General features: G+C 46.1%; 1 protein-coding gene across 1 annotated transcript in view; it reads left to right on the forward strand.

The window, feature by feature from the left end:
• The first annotated feature begins 3,774 nt into the window (after window positions 1-3,774).
• SLC6A9 (solute carrier family 6 member 9) overlaps window positions 3,775-16,118 on the forward strand; it is a 51,369-nt gene continuing 39,025 nt past the window's right edge. The window contains exon 1 of the mRNA XM_056844032.1: window positions 3,775-3,880. The gene's annotated coding sequence lies outside the window, so the exon portion shown is untranslated. The remainder of the gene's footprint in view (window positions 3,881-16,118) is intronic.

Consider the following 16,118-nt stretch of genomic DNA (forward strand, 5'->3'; position numbering starts at 1 on the left):
TTCTCAAGATGCTCAATTCTGTATACAGTTTTATTTTCTATTCTTATACTGATAATGTATTTTCCCCCCAGTAATTTCCCTCCTCCCCAAACTACTGCTATTGTGTCCTCCCCCATACAGTAGTTCCTTCTATACAATACTTTTCTGCAGCCTTACAGATACTCCTTCTTGTTGTTCCCACCTCTCCAGTCTCAGATATGGGCAGTACAACACACACACAATCACACACGTGCTTTGTATTCATCTGGAGTTAGTAGCGATCTTGAATGTAGATAGATCAGAATCATAAGAGCTAGTGTAATGTAGTGACCATTTCTGGAGGGATAGTGGTGTTAGGTAAGAACATAAGAAAAGCCATCCTGGACCAGACCAAGGCCCATCAAGTCCAGCAGTCTGTTCACACAGTGGCCAACCAGGTGCCTCTAGGAAGTCCACAAACAAGGCGACTGCAGCAGGGATCCTGCGGATTTCACCACAAACATGTTCGACTGTCAAACTTCCCTGTAGCAAACAGATGTGAGCCAGTCACTCTGTTCAGTTTATGCCAAGTGAACACCTGCAGAACCAGTTTGCATCAGGTTTCCCCCAAAACTGACACTACTGGTGGCCATTAGCTTCACTAAGGACTATGCTGGTGAACAGTGAAGGGTAGGACTTTATTGAAACTCGCCATTCATTGGTGACTGATTTGTATGAATTGTGAGTGATTTAATGAGTCATTTAATTGTCTATTTAAACAATTGCCTGCTCAGCAGAGCACTTACACAGCAAAAATGGGGGGGTAGTAGTAGAGAGCTAGCGTGGTGTAGAGGTTAAGAACGGTGGTTTGGAGCGGTGGACTCTGATATGGAGAACTGGGTTTGATTCTCCACTCCTCCACATGAGAAGCAGAGGCTAATTTGGTGAACTCGATTTGTTTCCCCACTCCTACACATGAAGCCAGCTGGGTGACCTTGGGCTAGTCACACTCTCAGCCCCACCTACCTCACAGGGTGTCTGTTGTAGGGAGGGGAAGGGAAGGTGATTGTAAACTGGTTTGGTTCTTAAGTGGTAGAGAAAGTCGGCATATAAAAGCCAACTCCTTTTTAGAAATCAACTGGGCTGTGTGAGAACATGCATGTGTGAAAAGCCAATTGTACTGTGCTGGTTAGTAATAAGGAATACAGTGAAATGTCCCAAACACTGACGGACAGATTAACAAACTGTCAAACTGGTTGTTTGTTTGAACCCTGCAAACGGGATGTGAGCTGAACAAGCAGGTGTTTGAGCATGCCTAGTTTGTTGCAGGAAAGCCAACAAGAAATCTTGTAGGACAGATATAGAATATACTTTCACACACTAGAGTCTGCTGTGAGCTGGAATCTAGTCTGTGCAACTTTAGGTCACAGTGTTGGTCTTTAAGGTGCCACAAGATTGCTTCTTGCTGTGGTTCATTTACTGAAGAGAAAGTCCTTCATTCAACTATTACCTTTGCTTGGGCTTACTAGACAGCCTTAGAGCAACTAGCAGCTTTGCGCATACACACACACACACACACCCTTCCTGGAGAGCCAGCGTGGTGTAGTGGTTAAGAGCGGTGGTTTGGAGTGGTGGACTCTGATCTGGACAACCGGGCTTGATTCCCCACTCCTCCACAGGAGCAGCGGAGGCAAATATGGTGAACTGGATTTGTTTCTTCACTCCTACACACGAAGCCAGCTGGGTGACCTTGGGCTAGTCACACTCTCTCAGCCCCACCTACCTCACAGGGTGTCTGTTGTGGGGAGGGGAAGGGAAGGGGATTGTAATCCGGTTTGATCCTTATGTGGTAGAGAAAGTCGGCATATAAAAACCAACTCTTCTTCTTCTAATCTAAAATATAGGAATAATAATGCTGGTCTGTCTTAAAAGGCAGATAACATTATGCATGCACAGTGCTTTGAATACTCTAAAATTGCATGTAGATGTTGTTAGCATCATGTTTTGGAAAAGCGGGAAATAATTTCTCCCACAATCCTTGTTATGAGTGTGATGAATTTAAGGTAACTAATCCACGATAATGTGCTCTTAAGAGTAAATGAGGTGGATGAGAAGGCCTAGTACCTTGTACCTTGCATGTACCTTGCATATTGATGGCCTAGTCATTCCATTGCACTTCTCTGCCTCAAACTGTTCAGGAGCTGTTCTTTGGTGTGTCCAGGAACCAAATGGGTCTCGTGGCTTTCAGTGTGGCCAGTTCTGTCCTAGAAGTAGGAAAGATATGACTGTGACCTCCATAAAGGGACCCTACTGTTTCTTGTGGTCTATGCCACTTGACAGTTGCTACGATTATCCCTCAATGAAATATTCAGGGTCTGGAGGGTTCTGCCATTTCAATCACTCATGTTCAAATATACTTTTTGATTGGAGATACAATGGTATTAAAGTTTCTATTTTGCTCTCACTAGAGCCCGGCAATGAGGCTGAGGTAAAGTTTGACCCCCTTACAGTCAGAAATGTTGGAGACAGACAAGTCAACCCTCTAGGGGGCAAGACAAGGCAGCGGTGCCCTCACAGTATAAGGCAGGAGGGGAGTAGGGTTCTTGAGTAGTCCTTTGTTGGAAGGCGGAAGGAAGCCTCTTAGGGCTCTGTCCTTGCAAAAGCCATGTCCTTGGGAGCGTTATATAACCTTTAAAAGGGTCTACCTTCATTTGTGTTGCTTCATCTGCATGGGTCATTTGACCCCCCCCCCCAAAAAATAACATGACTTTGGGCCCAACTTGGGTTAAGAGACTGAATGAAAGGTGTAGGGTTGTCTCAGTCCCTCCCCCCTCCCATGTTACCTTCTCTGCTGTAGCACCGTCCCACAAAGACCAAATGTCAGGGTTTGTACTCCATTGCTGAGATCTCATTGTGTAAGACAGTGCGGGGAATGCTCAACTCCTTATCTTACCAACTCAGGCCCTTGAAACATCCCTCCTCCCACCCTTCTGTACTCCACCCTGTTCCCATGTGCTGTAATGTAAAGAAATCACCTCATGCTCCCTCCATTCTTGCAAGACTTTGCCCGTCATGACCATACTTAAATTTTGCTGTTTCTGTATTACAGACATTTTGGGCAATGCCTTTTCCCACTGTGGACAGCTACATGCCCTGAATATATACACGTGCACACACCACACACACATACACACACTAGCTGCTTTCCCTTACTGCTCTGTATTGTACCAGGGAGTGGGTGGTCAATTTCCTTTCCCCTTTTCATCTCTTGGCAGGACCACCTGGTCTCTGGCACAATGGCAAAGCCAACCCAGAACGTGACTAGGTGCACCAGGGTGGAAGGCAATCGCCTCCCATCTGCGTCCTTGGTGGCAGCTGTGCCCCTCTGTGTGCTCAGTGCCCCGAAGACCTTCCTCTGCCTGGAGCACTAGCGATGCTCTTTCCCAGCCATGTGTAATCCTTGCTGCCTCTTCCCACTTCAAGGGTGGCAGCGGGTTGAATGGGTTGGAAACAATGGGGCAGACAGGGTGCGTGTTCACTCCAATTCTTGGATCCCTCTCTGCTCTCTTCCTTTTACCCGTTTTGTGTATCTGTTTAATGTAAACAGTCTCATTGCTGCAGTAAAAAAAAAAAAAAGAAGAAGTTTGCAGGAGCTCCAGTGTTAGTGGAGAACCAGTTGGTGGGACTTCTTCCCATTGAAGATTTAGGGTACAAGAAGCAAACCTCCTGTTTGTCCCCCTCCCCATTCTCTGACCTCTGCCCTTTTTCTTTTCTGCAGCTTGCTGTTTCCTTGGTCTAACTGCTGCCGTCTGAGGTCTCTGTGTAGCCTGGGAAGCATAGCCAGCAAGACGGGATAGTGGGCAGGTGGATGCCCACATCACAGCTCCCAACCATGGCAGAAAAATACAGCGAGGGGTTGCTGGTAAGTCTATGGGGACCCCCTATGGAACCTGTAATGTCCCGTCTGAGTTGGAATAGGCCTCTTGGGCATGGGGGAAGCCACGGGGCTGGATGGTCTGGGGCAGAAACAGAGCAGTTCCTGGATCTTCTAGCTGCGAAAAAGTCCTACTTTCTTTGTGCTGGGCTGAACCAGGAGAATTTTCTGGTTCTGTCATACCTACCTGCCCCTCCATCTGTCTCCTCTGTTCCTCAGGAGTGAGTATTGGCCTTATGCTTGGATGCAGCCTGTATTGCATGTAGGTTCCGCTGTCAGTCGCCTTTCCCAGCTGCTTGTGCCTGCCCTGTCAGGCCTGCCGCAGAAGTAGGGGGTATGTCTTGGTACCACTAATTGGCATTTAATAACCGGAGTCAAATGATGACGGAGTGGAGATGAAGAACAAAGGAAGTTTATTCTGAACGCAGGGCTTGAGTGCAGTGGGAGTGAATTGCGGGCACATTAGTAGATTACTGCTACCTTGAAGGGCTGCTGAGATCAGATTGATACAGTCACATGAACAGGCAGGAGGTGGGCCTGAAAACTGGAGCATGCCGTGGACCCAGGCAACTGGTGACGGCGGAGGGGGGAGGTTATGAGTTTTTTTGCATTTGCCTTGGACTGTATACCACGAGGCCTTTCTTTGTTGGCCCATTGCGCTTTCCTGTCTTGCAAATGCTCCGGGCACAGAGAGGAAAGGTGTGCCTTTCCCATCAGACTCCTTCTCAGAAGTACAGGTGATTTTACACCCTTCCCCGGGCAAAAGTGTCGCAAGGTCACCGAACCTTGCTGGGGAAACGCGCAGAGTCCATCAGGTAGAAAGAAGCCTGCTTCGACCACACTGCTCACTTTGCGTTTGTGATTTCTCCATCCACTGAGAACGAGGCTCCCAGGAGGCGCCTGAAATAGCCTGCACCCCAGCCAAGGGGGCACCGTGCCAGCTTCAAGCCTGGGACACATGGGGGGAGGGGAAGCTTGGATAGTGGCAGCATGTATAGATTGCAGACATACACAGAATCCCTCTGCACTCCATGACTAAAGGACACTCCTCTCTCCTATAGCATCTCACAGGCACATTCCCTGGCACGCTTTGTTGTGCGCTGCTTGATGCTTTCCCTTCACACTGTCTCGAGCAGCTTCATGTGTACAAACACCGGACCACTCGCATCCTTGCTTACTTTTTTCACATGGATGAGAGTGCATGGTTTCTTCCTCGCATACAGCATAACACAGTTCCTTCTTTTACATATGCATATCCAGAGCATTTCCCCAGACACCCTTTTGAATCCAGGGGTTGCAGAAACAGGATGCTGCCTTCACTGATGCTACATTGTATTTCATGCCAATCCAGCTGAGTGCAGGCGTGCTTTAGAAACAGATTAGCCATTCTCCATCCAGATGAATGGGGGTGATGCACAAAGGTGCACCAGCGCACTTACTGGTCTCAGTGGTGCTGCAGGCCAGATTGGCTTGATCTGGAAAGCAAAGGGTGGGTGTAAAAGAATTCTGTTTCATATGCTTGCCTGGCAACTGGCTGCTTTCAACTTTACATGCTGCTTTAGAGAGCATCCAAGCAGGCCTCCTACAATTGTGTGCTAGGGTTGCCAGCTCCGGGTTCAGAAATACCTGGAGATTTTTGCGGTGGTGCCTGAGGAGGGCAGGGTTTGGGGAGGGACTTCAATGCCATAGAGTCCAATTGCCCAAGGGGCCATTTTCTCCAGGTGAATTGATCTCTATCGGCTGGAGATCAGTTGAATTGCAGGAGATCTCCAGCTAGTACCTGGAGGTTGGCAACCCTAATATGTGCTCATGTTTGCACATTCACAAACTCAAGGAGTGCTACTCCTGTTGCGCAGCTTCCACTGCCTCTTGGATGAATAATGTAGACTATCTTGTGGACTCTTGCCTTCTTCTGCCCTTGATATCATTTTTTGCTGCCTTCCAGCTCTCTAGCTCCCCGTTGTACCTCTGGAGCCCTTTGGAGGTGTCCTTGGGCCGCAGGGCAGTGAAAGGGGATGTGTGGAAGGGAAGGTCCAGCATAGTCTTGGAGGGATAAATCTGTTCTAGAGTCAATATTTAACCAGCTCTGGGAGCCAGGTGTTATTTGGGGGGAAGGAGGATGTTTGTAGATGCTGCTAGGGCAGGAAAAGAGGGCAGTAAATCAGAAATAACCCTCAGTCATTGCCTATTTCACCTACTGTTGGAGTCCAGGTCTGGTCCTCACAGTCTACATGGTTTTTAGGTCACTGGGACAGCCAGTGGAACTTTCTGGCCGCAGAGAGGGAGCTAATCCCCTCGTTGAGCTGCCTGGGCATCATTGAAATAGCAGCATAAACCCATCACCCATTAATCACCTAACCCAAGGCAGGAATAGCATCTCAGGGCCAGTAGCTTCCCTTTGTGTGTCTGGGAAAGAATGGATCAGTTCCCTGTGATCCTTCTTTTGGGAAGCTCAATGATTACTGTGGGGCAGGTTTCATACTAGATTTCCTATTACTCTGCTTGCTACAATCCCTTCCTAATAAACAAACACAACCTGGCACAGGATATCCTGGTCTGACCGCCACAAAGATTTCTGGAAGAGACACACAAGGGGACGATTAAAGTACATCAGAATCTGTTCCTCCCCCGCCCCCACTCCCTATGTTCTGCTGTTGATGCCTACTTCACCTTCTTTGCTAGTTCCCTTTCTTCAAATGAATGTTGTGGTTTCATGGCTAGGATTATCCACCAAAAAAGAATTTATGCTGGGCTCTTTTGGGACATCTCTGTCCTGATATTTTCATGTTGTGTAAAGCAGAACACTCAGGGAAAAGAACTCTGGGACTTCCATGCAAATCTGGGTAACACAGAGCAAGATGACAATGGAAGAAGAAGAGTTGGTTTTTATATGCCGACTTTCTCTCCCACTTAAGGAAGAATCAAACAGGCTTACAATCACCTTCCCCTTCCCCCAACAGACACCCTGTGAGGTAGGTGGAGCTGAGAGAGCTCTAAGAGAGCTGTGACTAGCCCAAGGTCACCCAGCTGGCTTCATGTGGAGGAGCAGGGAAACAAATCCAGTTCACCAGATTAGCGTCCGCCGCACATGTGGAGGAGTGGGGAATCCAACCTGGTTCTCCAGATCAGACTCCATCGCTCCAAGTCACCGCTGTTTACCACTACACCACGCTGGAGTGTTGTGCTAGTGGATAATCTGGGGATAGGGTTGCCAGCTCTAGGTTGGGAAATACCTGGAGATTTTGTGGGTGGAGCTGAGGAGGGAGGGGTTTGGAGAGGGGAGGGACTTCAATGCCATAGAGTCCAATTGCCAAAGCAGCCATTTTCCCCAGGGGAACTGGTTTCTATCGCCTGGAGATCAGTTGTAATAGCGGGAGATCTCCAGCCACCACCTGGCAACCCTATCTGGGGATGAGTTTTTCTTGAGTAACTTTAGCTTCTTAGCAATGCCCTGTTCCCCATCTTTGAACACGTGTTTTGAAACTTATACCAGGAACCCTCAATTGAGACTGATTATATGATCTGTACAACTTTATTCCTTTACTGGTTTTGAATGGGCAGTTGTATGGAGCAAGGAAATTATCTTAGAGATCATAAAGGCCATAGAGAATGGGAGGCCTGACTGTTAGCACAAGTAGCGAGATCCAGAACTTGTAGTGATAGGCTGGATTGTATGGCAAATAAAATCCTATACTCTATGTAGAATAAAAGTGAACTCTTTGTTTTCAACTTGCCCTCAAAAATTGCTGATGGGGAGTACTGCTGTATGTATTGATATTTACAATGGCCGGGCCCCTCCAGTGCCCTGAGGTGCCAAGGCTTGGGCTATTTACCTTTACCCGAAGTGACATGGCATGTGCCAGTCTGATGAAATGGAAAACTACAACTGTTTCAGAGTACTTGGGAGACATAAAGCAAGCTGGGCACAAAACTAGGAGCAAGCTCTTCCCTGTCATTCTCCTTTTAACCTGGTGATAGCAACCCTAACCTGACTACTCCTCCTTTGCGCAGCTGTGGCCTCCTTTGGGTGATGATGTTGCTGTCTCTTTCAGTGAGGGGAGAACAAACGATACAGAAAAGGGTGTCTAGGGCTTGTGTCATGTGGCTCAGACCCCTGTTCTTCCTGCCCCATTTTGCTAGATGGGGCAATTTCAGAGGTTGAGACCTGTCCACTGTATTTGCTCACTAATTGTTTCTGCATCTCTGTTTGATTTGTCTTCTTAGAAAATGAAAACCTTGATGAGAAAAAATATATATACGACAGAACTGATCAATAGGTTTGCAGGTGTCTGTGTCCCAGCAATGTTTTTCTAGCCGGCCTCTGCCCAAGTCAGCTAGCCATTGGGCTATTCGTGGGGGCAGAGCTTTTGTGCTATTGGAGTTAGAGGGTTTTTCCTTCTTCTTGTTTTTAAAAAAGTATGTCAGGGTGATGAAGGAAGGATCCACTCCTTCAAGACAGGGAGGGAGAAGGCAGAGCACTAAAAAATATCACTTAGGGCCAAAGCCTGCCAAAACATTGTTGAATTGTATATATTGTGGGGCCCCAGCCTCATTGAACCTGTGGACAGTTTTAGGGGTTTTGAAACAACAAAGAGCGACAGCAAAATGACAGCCATTCTGTCCACTATTTCCCTGCCCCCACATTTGCCGAAGGGTCAAATAGACATCCTGGTCCCCCAGAGTGAAGTCCATGTTCTAATGTCAAACCGTCTTGCATAAACTGAGCACTGGCTGAGAAAAAGGGATTATCAAATAGGGAGAAGAACTGGACAAGCCAGGTGCAGGTGAGCTGAGGCGAATTCTTCCAACATATCTTTCAAGGAAGCAAAACATGAGGGAGGCTCATTTTCAGTGCAGTCACAGAGCAGATATCAGGAGTGTGTATATCCAGAGTATAGCTGTGTTTGCACACTTTGTGGGCATAGCGTGCTAGAATAATTCACACTAAATTGAAGGACTTGGAGGAAATTTGAAGGCAGGAATGGTAAGAAACAGCTGTGTTGGGTGTTAACTTTGCCTCTGGGCCCAGTTTTGGAACATTTTGTTTCCGTTCTTCCCAGAGTTTAGTGATCACCCCCAACGAATCTTCCTATATCTAGATTTACATTAAGATATAAAAGGCTTGGAGCAGGGATGGAATTTTGTTTTTCAGGTGCCTAGCTGACAGGCAGTGTGGTGTAGTTGTTAGATTGTTGGATTGGAATGTAGGAGGTCCAGGTTCCAATTCTCACTCTGCCATGAAGCTGGGTGTGATTGGACTCACTTTCTCTCAATCTAACCTACCTCACAGGGCTGTTTTGAGGATAAAATGGAGGAGGGGCAAGCAGTAATCACTGACCTGAGCTCTTTGGAGGAAAAGTAGGAGGAAAACATTCTAACATACATTTTCAGGAAAAATGTTACCAATCTTAAGCATTTGCAGCATATTGAGAGATTCTAGGTCCTCGTCCCCCCGCCCTCCTCCCCAGTTCTGTCTTGGAGGCCTTTGCAAATGGGATCATTTCAGTACCTCTTGCCAACATTAGGATATGGAGGAGTGCCTAACCTGAGAAAAACAGCTTTGACCCACTACTTCCAGAGGGACAAGACTTGGACTACAGCCAGTTACAGCATCCCTACAGATTTCCCACAGGAAGAACAGGGCTCAGACGGTATGGGGGAACCACCAATTACTGGGTGGCACTTGACTGCAAATGTTGTGTAGCAAAACCCTCTATAACAATGGGGGTCTTGATTCTCTAGGGAGCCATTAGGCAGAGCTGTGCGTTGGAAAGAGGGTGCTCAGCAGAGAGGGAAAGATTACTGGGCTCTTAGGGCAGCCGCCTTTTTCAGCAGTGCTGAAATCCATTCACAAATTCCCTTTCCTGCCCTGACAGTGCCTGACATCTCTGTGTGTGTGTTTTTCTCCAGGGGGGCACTTCCCCACACCCCAACACAACTCAGTGCCAGACACTCTCACTTGCTCGTTTTAAGGACATTATGTTTTGTCCTTGGATTTGCCACTGCCTTTGTTTGCACAGCAGCCCCTGCCAGAAGCTCCTGACTCCTGGGCAGTTTCCTGGCTGCTTGGGGGCTTGCAGCATCTGTTGGGGGAGTTTTTGGGAGTGAGGGCGAGGGGACAGGGGTGTCAGTGGTGCATACTCTGCAGGCTGCACAGGGGGTTCTCGTTCTGCTTGGCTGTGGGGTATGAGAGTTAGGGGGCAGGATTCCTCCTGGATGTGGAGGCTGAAGAAGCAGTCCCTGGCTCCTGCAAGCTGGCCCTTGGCCAAGCCACCCCCGCCGTGGGTGTTGAGTCTTTACTGGACTGCGGAAGCGCCTCTGCCTGGAATAATAAGGGGGGGAAGGGGGGCTGAAGGGGATTTTCTGCATGAGCAGCCCCAAAGAATTGAGGCTGAACCATCAGCGGGGCCTGAGAAAGTCGCCTGAGGATGTATGTGTCTGGCATGGACTTCTCCACCCCCCCCCCACCTCCTTGCCCCCCTGTAATGTTAGGCAAGAACTGCCACCTGTGGATGTGGTAGCCAGATAGGATGTCATCTCATACCTGGGAATTAGACCTCTACTGCCTGTATCTGGCCTTATCCCTGACTTCCGCAGCCTAATTCAGGCTCACAGGGCTCAACTACATTAGCTACCTCTCCTGTTCAATGCAAGGAGCATGTATCCCAAGAAGTGGATTGAAATCTCTAGGATCCTGGATTGCAGTTTATAAATGAAGAATCTAATATTCAAAAGGGGTTAGAAGAATTTGCACACATGAACTTTTTTTGATATCAGAAGCTGGTTCTGGTATAATACTTCTTACTGTTATGTGTTGGCGGTTTTTTCTCCACTAGACTTCTGCTGTGATGCTGGTATATATGTTTTGTATTTGCAAATGTTGTATTACAGCTTTGGAGCTGCAAGTTTGCAGCATACGTGGTTGCAGAAAAAACTCTGAACTCATGTTGGCCATGCAATAAAAAGCACAGGATAAATGAGATACAGTTGGAAATTTGGACAGCGGTAGGAATGGTTGGAGTGTATATATGGCATCAGGTGTGGGGTTGTCAAGATTTCTTCATTTTGTACTGAGTTGCACTCCACAGGGCCCCAGCTCTATTTCCTTATGGATATATGAATGTAGTGAAATTAAGCTAAAGACTAAGAACAAACTCTAAATTATGAAGGCATATGATCCATGTGTTATAATGTGCATTGTGACAAGTTCCTGTAAAAGCAGGAATAAGGTTTGTCCAGATGCTCATGAAGGTGGCCTTCCTCTCAGGAGAGAAATAAGAGGGCTGCACCAGTAACAGGAGATAAAAATAAAGCCAAGGTTAGTATTTGGATGGGAGACCACCAAGGAATACCAGGGTTGCTGTGCAGAGGAAGGCACTGGCAAACCACCTCTGTTAGTCTCTTGCCATGAAAACCCCAAAAGGGGTCGCCATAAGTCGGCTGCTACTTGAAGGCACTTTACACACACACACAAGGCCAATGGTGTAAAATATGTTATAATTTTTATTACTCAGAACAGAAATTGCCTACGCGTTTCATCCAAGAAGCTTCTTCAGGGGAGTCATTAGTTATTGCAGTAGCCCTTCAAACAAGCTCCCAGTTTGTTAAACTTGTGATGTATGTCATTTGCAATTGTTTGTTTGGGTGAGTACAATTTGTACTGTATGTATAAGCCATTTCCCTGTAGACCCTTGCAGAATACTTCAGTTCATGTCATTAAAATCAGCTAAAAGAGCCAGTCAGACTGACCAAAGTAATGGTGGTTTTGGACTTAATACTTGGGGCTTGCAGAGTTGAATATTTATCAGTCTTTCTGGACGTGATAGTTCAATTTGCATTTGCCATGTGTCTGGGTTCTCTGGTGTTTCACATTCAGGGTCAAAAATGCAGCTAACCCCCTCCCCTTGACATGTTTTCTCAGTTGATGGAAACGTTTATATTCCCCTTCCCCAAACAGTTACTCTGATTTGGGCCAATACAGAGACTGCTCAAGAACAGTGGTGCATGTTGATGTCTTATCTCTTCCTCCCTCTTAATGAGGCAAAGACTGATTTCTCTGTTTGAGCTTTAAATTACAAAGTTTTGTGCAACCCCTGCTAGACCAAACAGGCTTTCCCCCCCCCCCCCATACCTGTCCTCCTGGGAGTCCCTGGAGCAGAAAGTGCTTCTCTATTTCACTGTTTCCAGATACAAAAGAACATAGATGTGAATCAACCATCCTTTAGTGTAAAGTGCAAAAAAAAATGGCATATTAAATAACTTCAATCTGTTCAAGGGTTATAATAGTCTGAGTTAATACTGGACGATATTTTAAGTAATACAGATCCTTTTTTAATTTTGGCATAGATGTTTCCTGCCAGATGGGACCCAAAGACTTAAAAGTACATACACGTTGATAACCTTTATTGGATCTCTTTCTGTTGATGTAGCAGGCAGGTTTTAAACTTATACAAAACTCTTCATTTGCCTGAGAAGAATTTTGTATTTCTTCAAAGCTTGTATATTGGTTTATGACAAAAAGCTGATAAAAATCAACTATCAGTTATGCTTAATTCATAATTCAAGTATTAAAAGCCTTGGTGGACTATATGTGTATTTACACATGTCTTATATTATCTCTGTATTTGACTACACGTTTTTTAGTCTTTCTAAGATGCTCTAATAATGAAGTAATCTTTTCAAAACAACCCTTTGTGTTTTTCTTTTCTTTTTTAAAAGGTGTATTTAGGTATGTTTTCAGTAAGGAGGGAGGTTAATTTAGGATTGCCAGGTCCCTCTTCACCACCGGTGGGAGGTTTTTGGGGCAGAGCCTGAGGAGGGCAGGGTTTGGGGAGGGGAAGGACTTAGAGTTCCATAGAGTCCAATTGCCAAAGCGGCCATTTTCTCCAGGTGAACAGATCTATATCGTCTGGAGATCAGCTGTAATAGCAGGAGATCTCCAGCTAGTAGTCACACCGGCTGGCCCGGTTGTAGACTCTTCGTGGCAAAAGACTCCATGTACATTATTGCTGATACCGTTCCGCTTTTGCGGGGTCTTTAGTTTCAGCAGTACCTGGAAGTTGGCAACCCTAGGTTAATTAAAGAGTACAGTTTGCTTATGGGCTAAAAACAGCTGTATGATGATCTTATCCATCCCCTCTTGCTTGCTTGCCCCTCTGGTAATCAGAAGTATTCTGAATACGGAGGCTCCATTTTAAGCTGTCATTGCTAAAAACTGTCTAACCTCTACAGCTGCCCAAACTTGTGGCCATCATCACATTATAGGGCAACGATTTCTAACTTGTCTCCTTGACCAATACTCAAGAGCGGAGTCCTTATTAGGGTTGCCAACCTCCAGGTGGTAGCTGGAGATCTCCCACTATTACAACTGATCTCCAGGCAACAGAAATCAGTTCACCTGGAGAAAACGGCTGCTTTGGAAGGTGAACTCTATGGCATTATACCCCATTGAAGTCCCTCCCCTCCCCACACCCTGTCCTTCTCAGGCAAAATCTCCCAGTATTCTCAACCTGAAGCTGGCAACCCTAGTCCTTATAGTATATTTTGTAGACCTTGCTGTGGTGATAATGTATCACTGAAGCGAAATATAGCAAAGGCAGGGCCTTTCATGCCCTTCACAGAAGGAATGTGCATAGAAAGCTTTCCATAGCAGTCAGTCTTGTTGATAGGTTTGTGGTTGCTTGTTTCCATCGACTCACGTGTTGCTGTGTTAGTTGGGGGTTGAGCATCTTCCAATTCAATTATCACAGTTGCTCAGGAAGAGTCATTCATAGACTGGGACTTTGTTTGCGTTTATGCGTTTGGGTTTTGATCTTCAAACAGTTTCTAGCTGTTTTGTTCCAGCGACATCAGAAATGGGATACGCTTTGTTGTGTTGAGTAACAACATGAAGAATCTCAGTTCATCTCAATAGCTGTGGTTGCTGGAGTTCCTGTACACACAGACAAGTGATTTCATAGGTTTATTGAGTTATTTCAATTGGTACCCTGGATTCTGCACCCTTGAAATTGTGAAAGAGACAGGATGCTGCTACTTCAGCTCCAGTGCCATTACAAAATTAGAAGTGCTTTTATTCAGTGTATTATTGTTGTTATAATACAAAAACTCACTGCTATTATGTAGAATCATAGAATTGGAAGGAACCACCAGCGCCATCTAGTCCTATCCCCTGTACAATGCAGGAAATTCACAACTACCTCCCCCTCCCCACATCCCCAATGATGCCTGCTCCTCACCCAGAAAATGGCAAAAACAAACAAACAAACAAACTCCAGGATCCTTGGTCAATCTGGCCTGGAGGAAAATTGCTTTCTGGCGATATGCACTACCCTGGGCATGCAAGAAAGGGCCACGAGAGCCAAACACTGATTAAAACCTTCCTGCCCTTCCTCTCATGATTTGCCTCCCTCTCATGATTTGATTCACAGAATCAGCATTGCTGACAGATGGCCATCTAGCCTCTGCTTAAAAACCTCCAGTGAAGAAGAGCCCACCACCTCCCAAGACAGCCTGTTCCACTGAGAAACTACTCTGTTAGAAAGTTCTTGCTAATGTTTAGCTGGAAACTCTTTTAATTTCATCCCGCTGGTTCTGGTCCGACCTTTTAGGGCAACAGAAAACAACTCAGCACCTCCTCTATATGACAGATCTTCAAATACTTGAAGATGGTTATCATATCACCTTTCAGTTGTCTCCTCTCCAGACTAAACATACCCAGCTCTTTCAACCTTTCCTCATAGGACTTGGTCTCCAGACTCTTCACCATCTTTGTTGCCCTCCTCTGGAAACATTCCAACTTGTGTACATCCTTCTTAAATTGTGTCCAAAACTGAACACAATACTCTAGGTGAGGTCTAACCAGAGCAGAGCAAAGTGATACCGTCACTTTGCGTGATCTGGACTGCATCACACAATGCTGACTCATTTTATTCTGGTGATGTGAAATACACATATATGTAAGAGGGAATAGGTTCAGAATTCATCTCTCTGCATTACAATCATTCAGTCTTTTGCAACTTCCTTCCTGGAGGTTCACCCACCCCCAACTAAACACATGATTCAGTAAGAATAGCAGGCCTCTTCACTGTTCCTGTGGTGAAAGGCATGTTTTCAGTTCACAGCAGGCATTTTCTTTCCGGGCAAATTCTTGGAAGCAAAAGGTAAACCTGAGTTTCTAGTTTGTTTGATTTAGCCATGAACCCTGAAGCATGTCCTCCCTTGGCACCCTTTCACTGATTTCCCCTGCTTGGAGGCAATGGCCTTTGGCCAGCGCCCATCTTTTTACCTCATGCCCTAAGCCTGGAAAAATCCCGTGTGACCAAGAATTTGAAAAAAAATTCAACCTTACCGCTACCCTTTTTGGATCTAGGGAGTATGTGATTTCTCTTGTGACTGCACCTCGGAAACGGAGGAAGGCATAGGGAGAAAGAAGGTCTTGCGAGGTACAAAGCTGTGCTTTAGGATAACATAATGCAGGGCAGTGCTCGGGGAAGGGAGAGGGACCGTGGCTCAGTGGTTGGACACACATAGAACACACACAGAAGGTCCCATGTTGAATGCCTGGTATCTTTGGGAAGTTGATGTTGGGCAAACCTTTCTGTGTTCGAGACCCTGGAGAGCTGGATAATACTGAATTAGGTGGAATAAGATTCATATGTTTATATGGATTTTAATTTCTGCGAGCTTTCTGGAATGAACTTGGAAAATATGCCCAGAAGTGGATACATGGAAAATATACAGTGCACATCTGTGTGTATTGTGTTGGTTCCAAACACCTGTGCACTGCCTCCATAGATGTTGCAGCTGAACTGCAGCGGCAGTTGCTGAAGTGCAGTTGTTGTGCTATAGATTGTCAAAATATATATGCAGTGACCCTGGGGAGATCATTGGATTGTGGAAGAGAGCAAACACCTTTGTCCTGAACAACAACATGGGCATGCACATCATGAGTCCTATTTTGATGGTGCTGAATTGTGGAAAGGGGGAAATACGCCTTGCTTGGCCAAGGGCAATGGAGACAGGTATTTAGTGTAATAAGCTGCTCACCTCCAAAGAAAAGCTTTTCTCCTCCAAAGAAAAGATGGAAAGTGATAGCAAATGGGCTTGTAGAATGGAACCCTAATGTGAGAGATCCCCTCTCTCTGAGTTTACTTCTCCAAATCAAATGTTCAGACGTTGATAAAGAAACAAAGGATTTATTGAAGACATCAGGAGATGAGACAGGCAC

This window comes from Euleptes europaea, chromosome 2, assembly GCF_029931775.1.
Source record: "Euleptes europaea isolate rEulEur1 chromosome 2, rEulEur1.hap1, whole genome shotgun sequence".
Classification (NCBI taxonomy): domain Eukaryota; kingdom Metazoa; phylum Chordata; class Lepidosauria; order Squamata; family Sphaerodactylidae; genus Euleptes; species Euleptes europaea.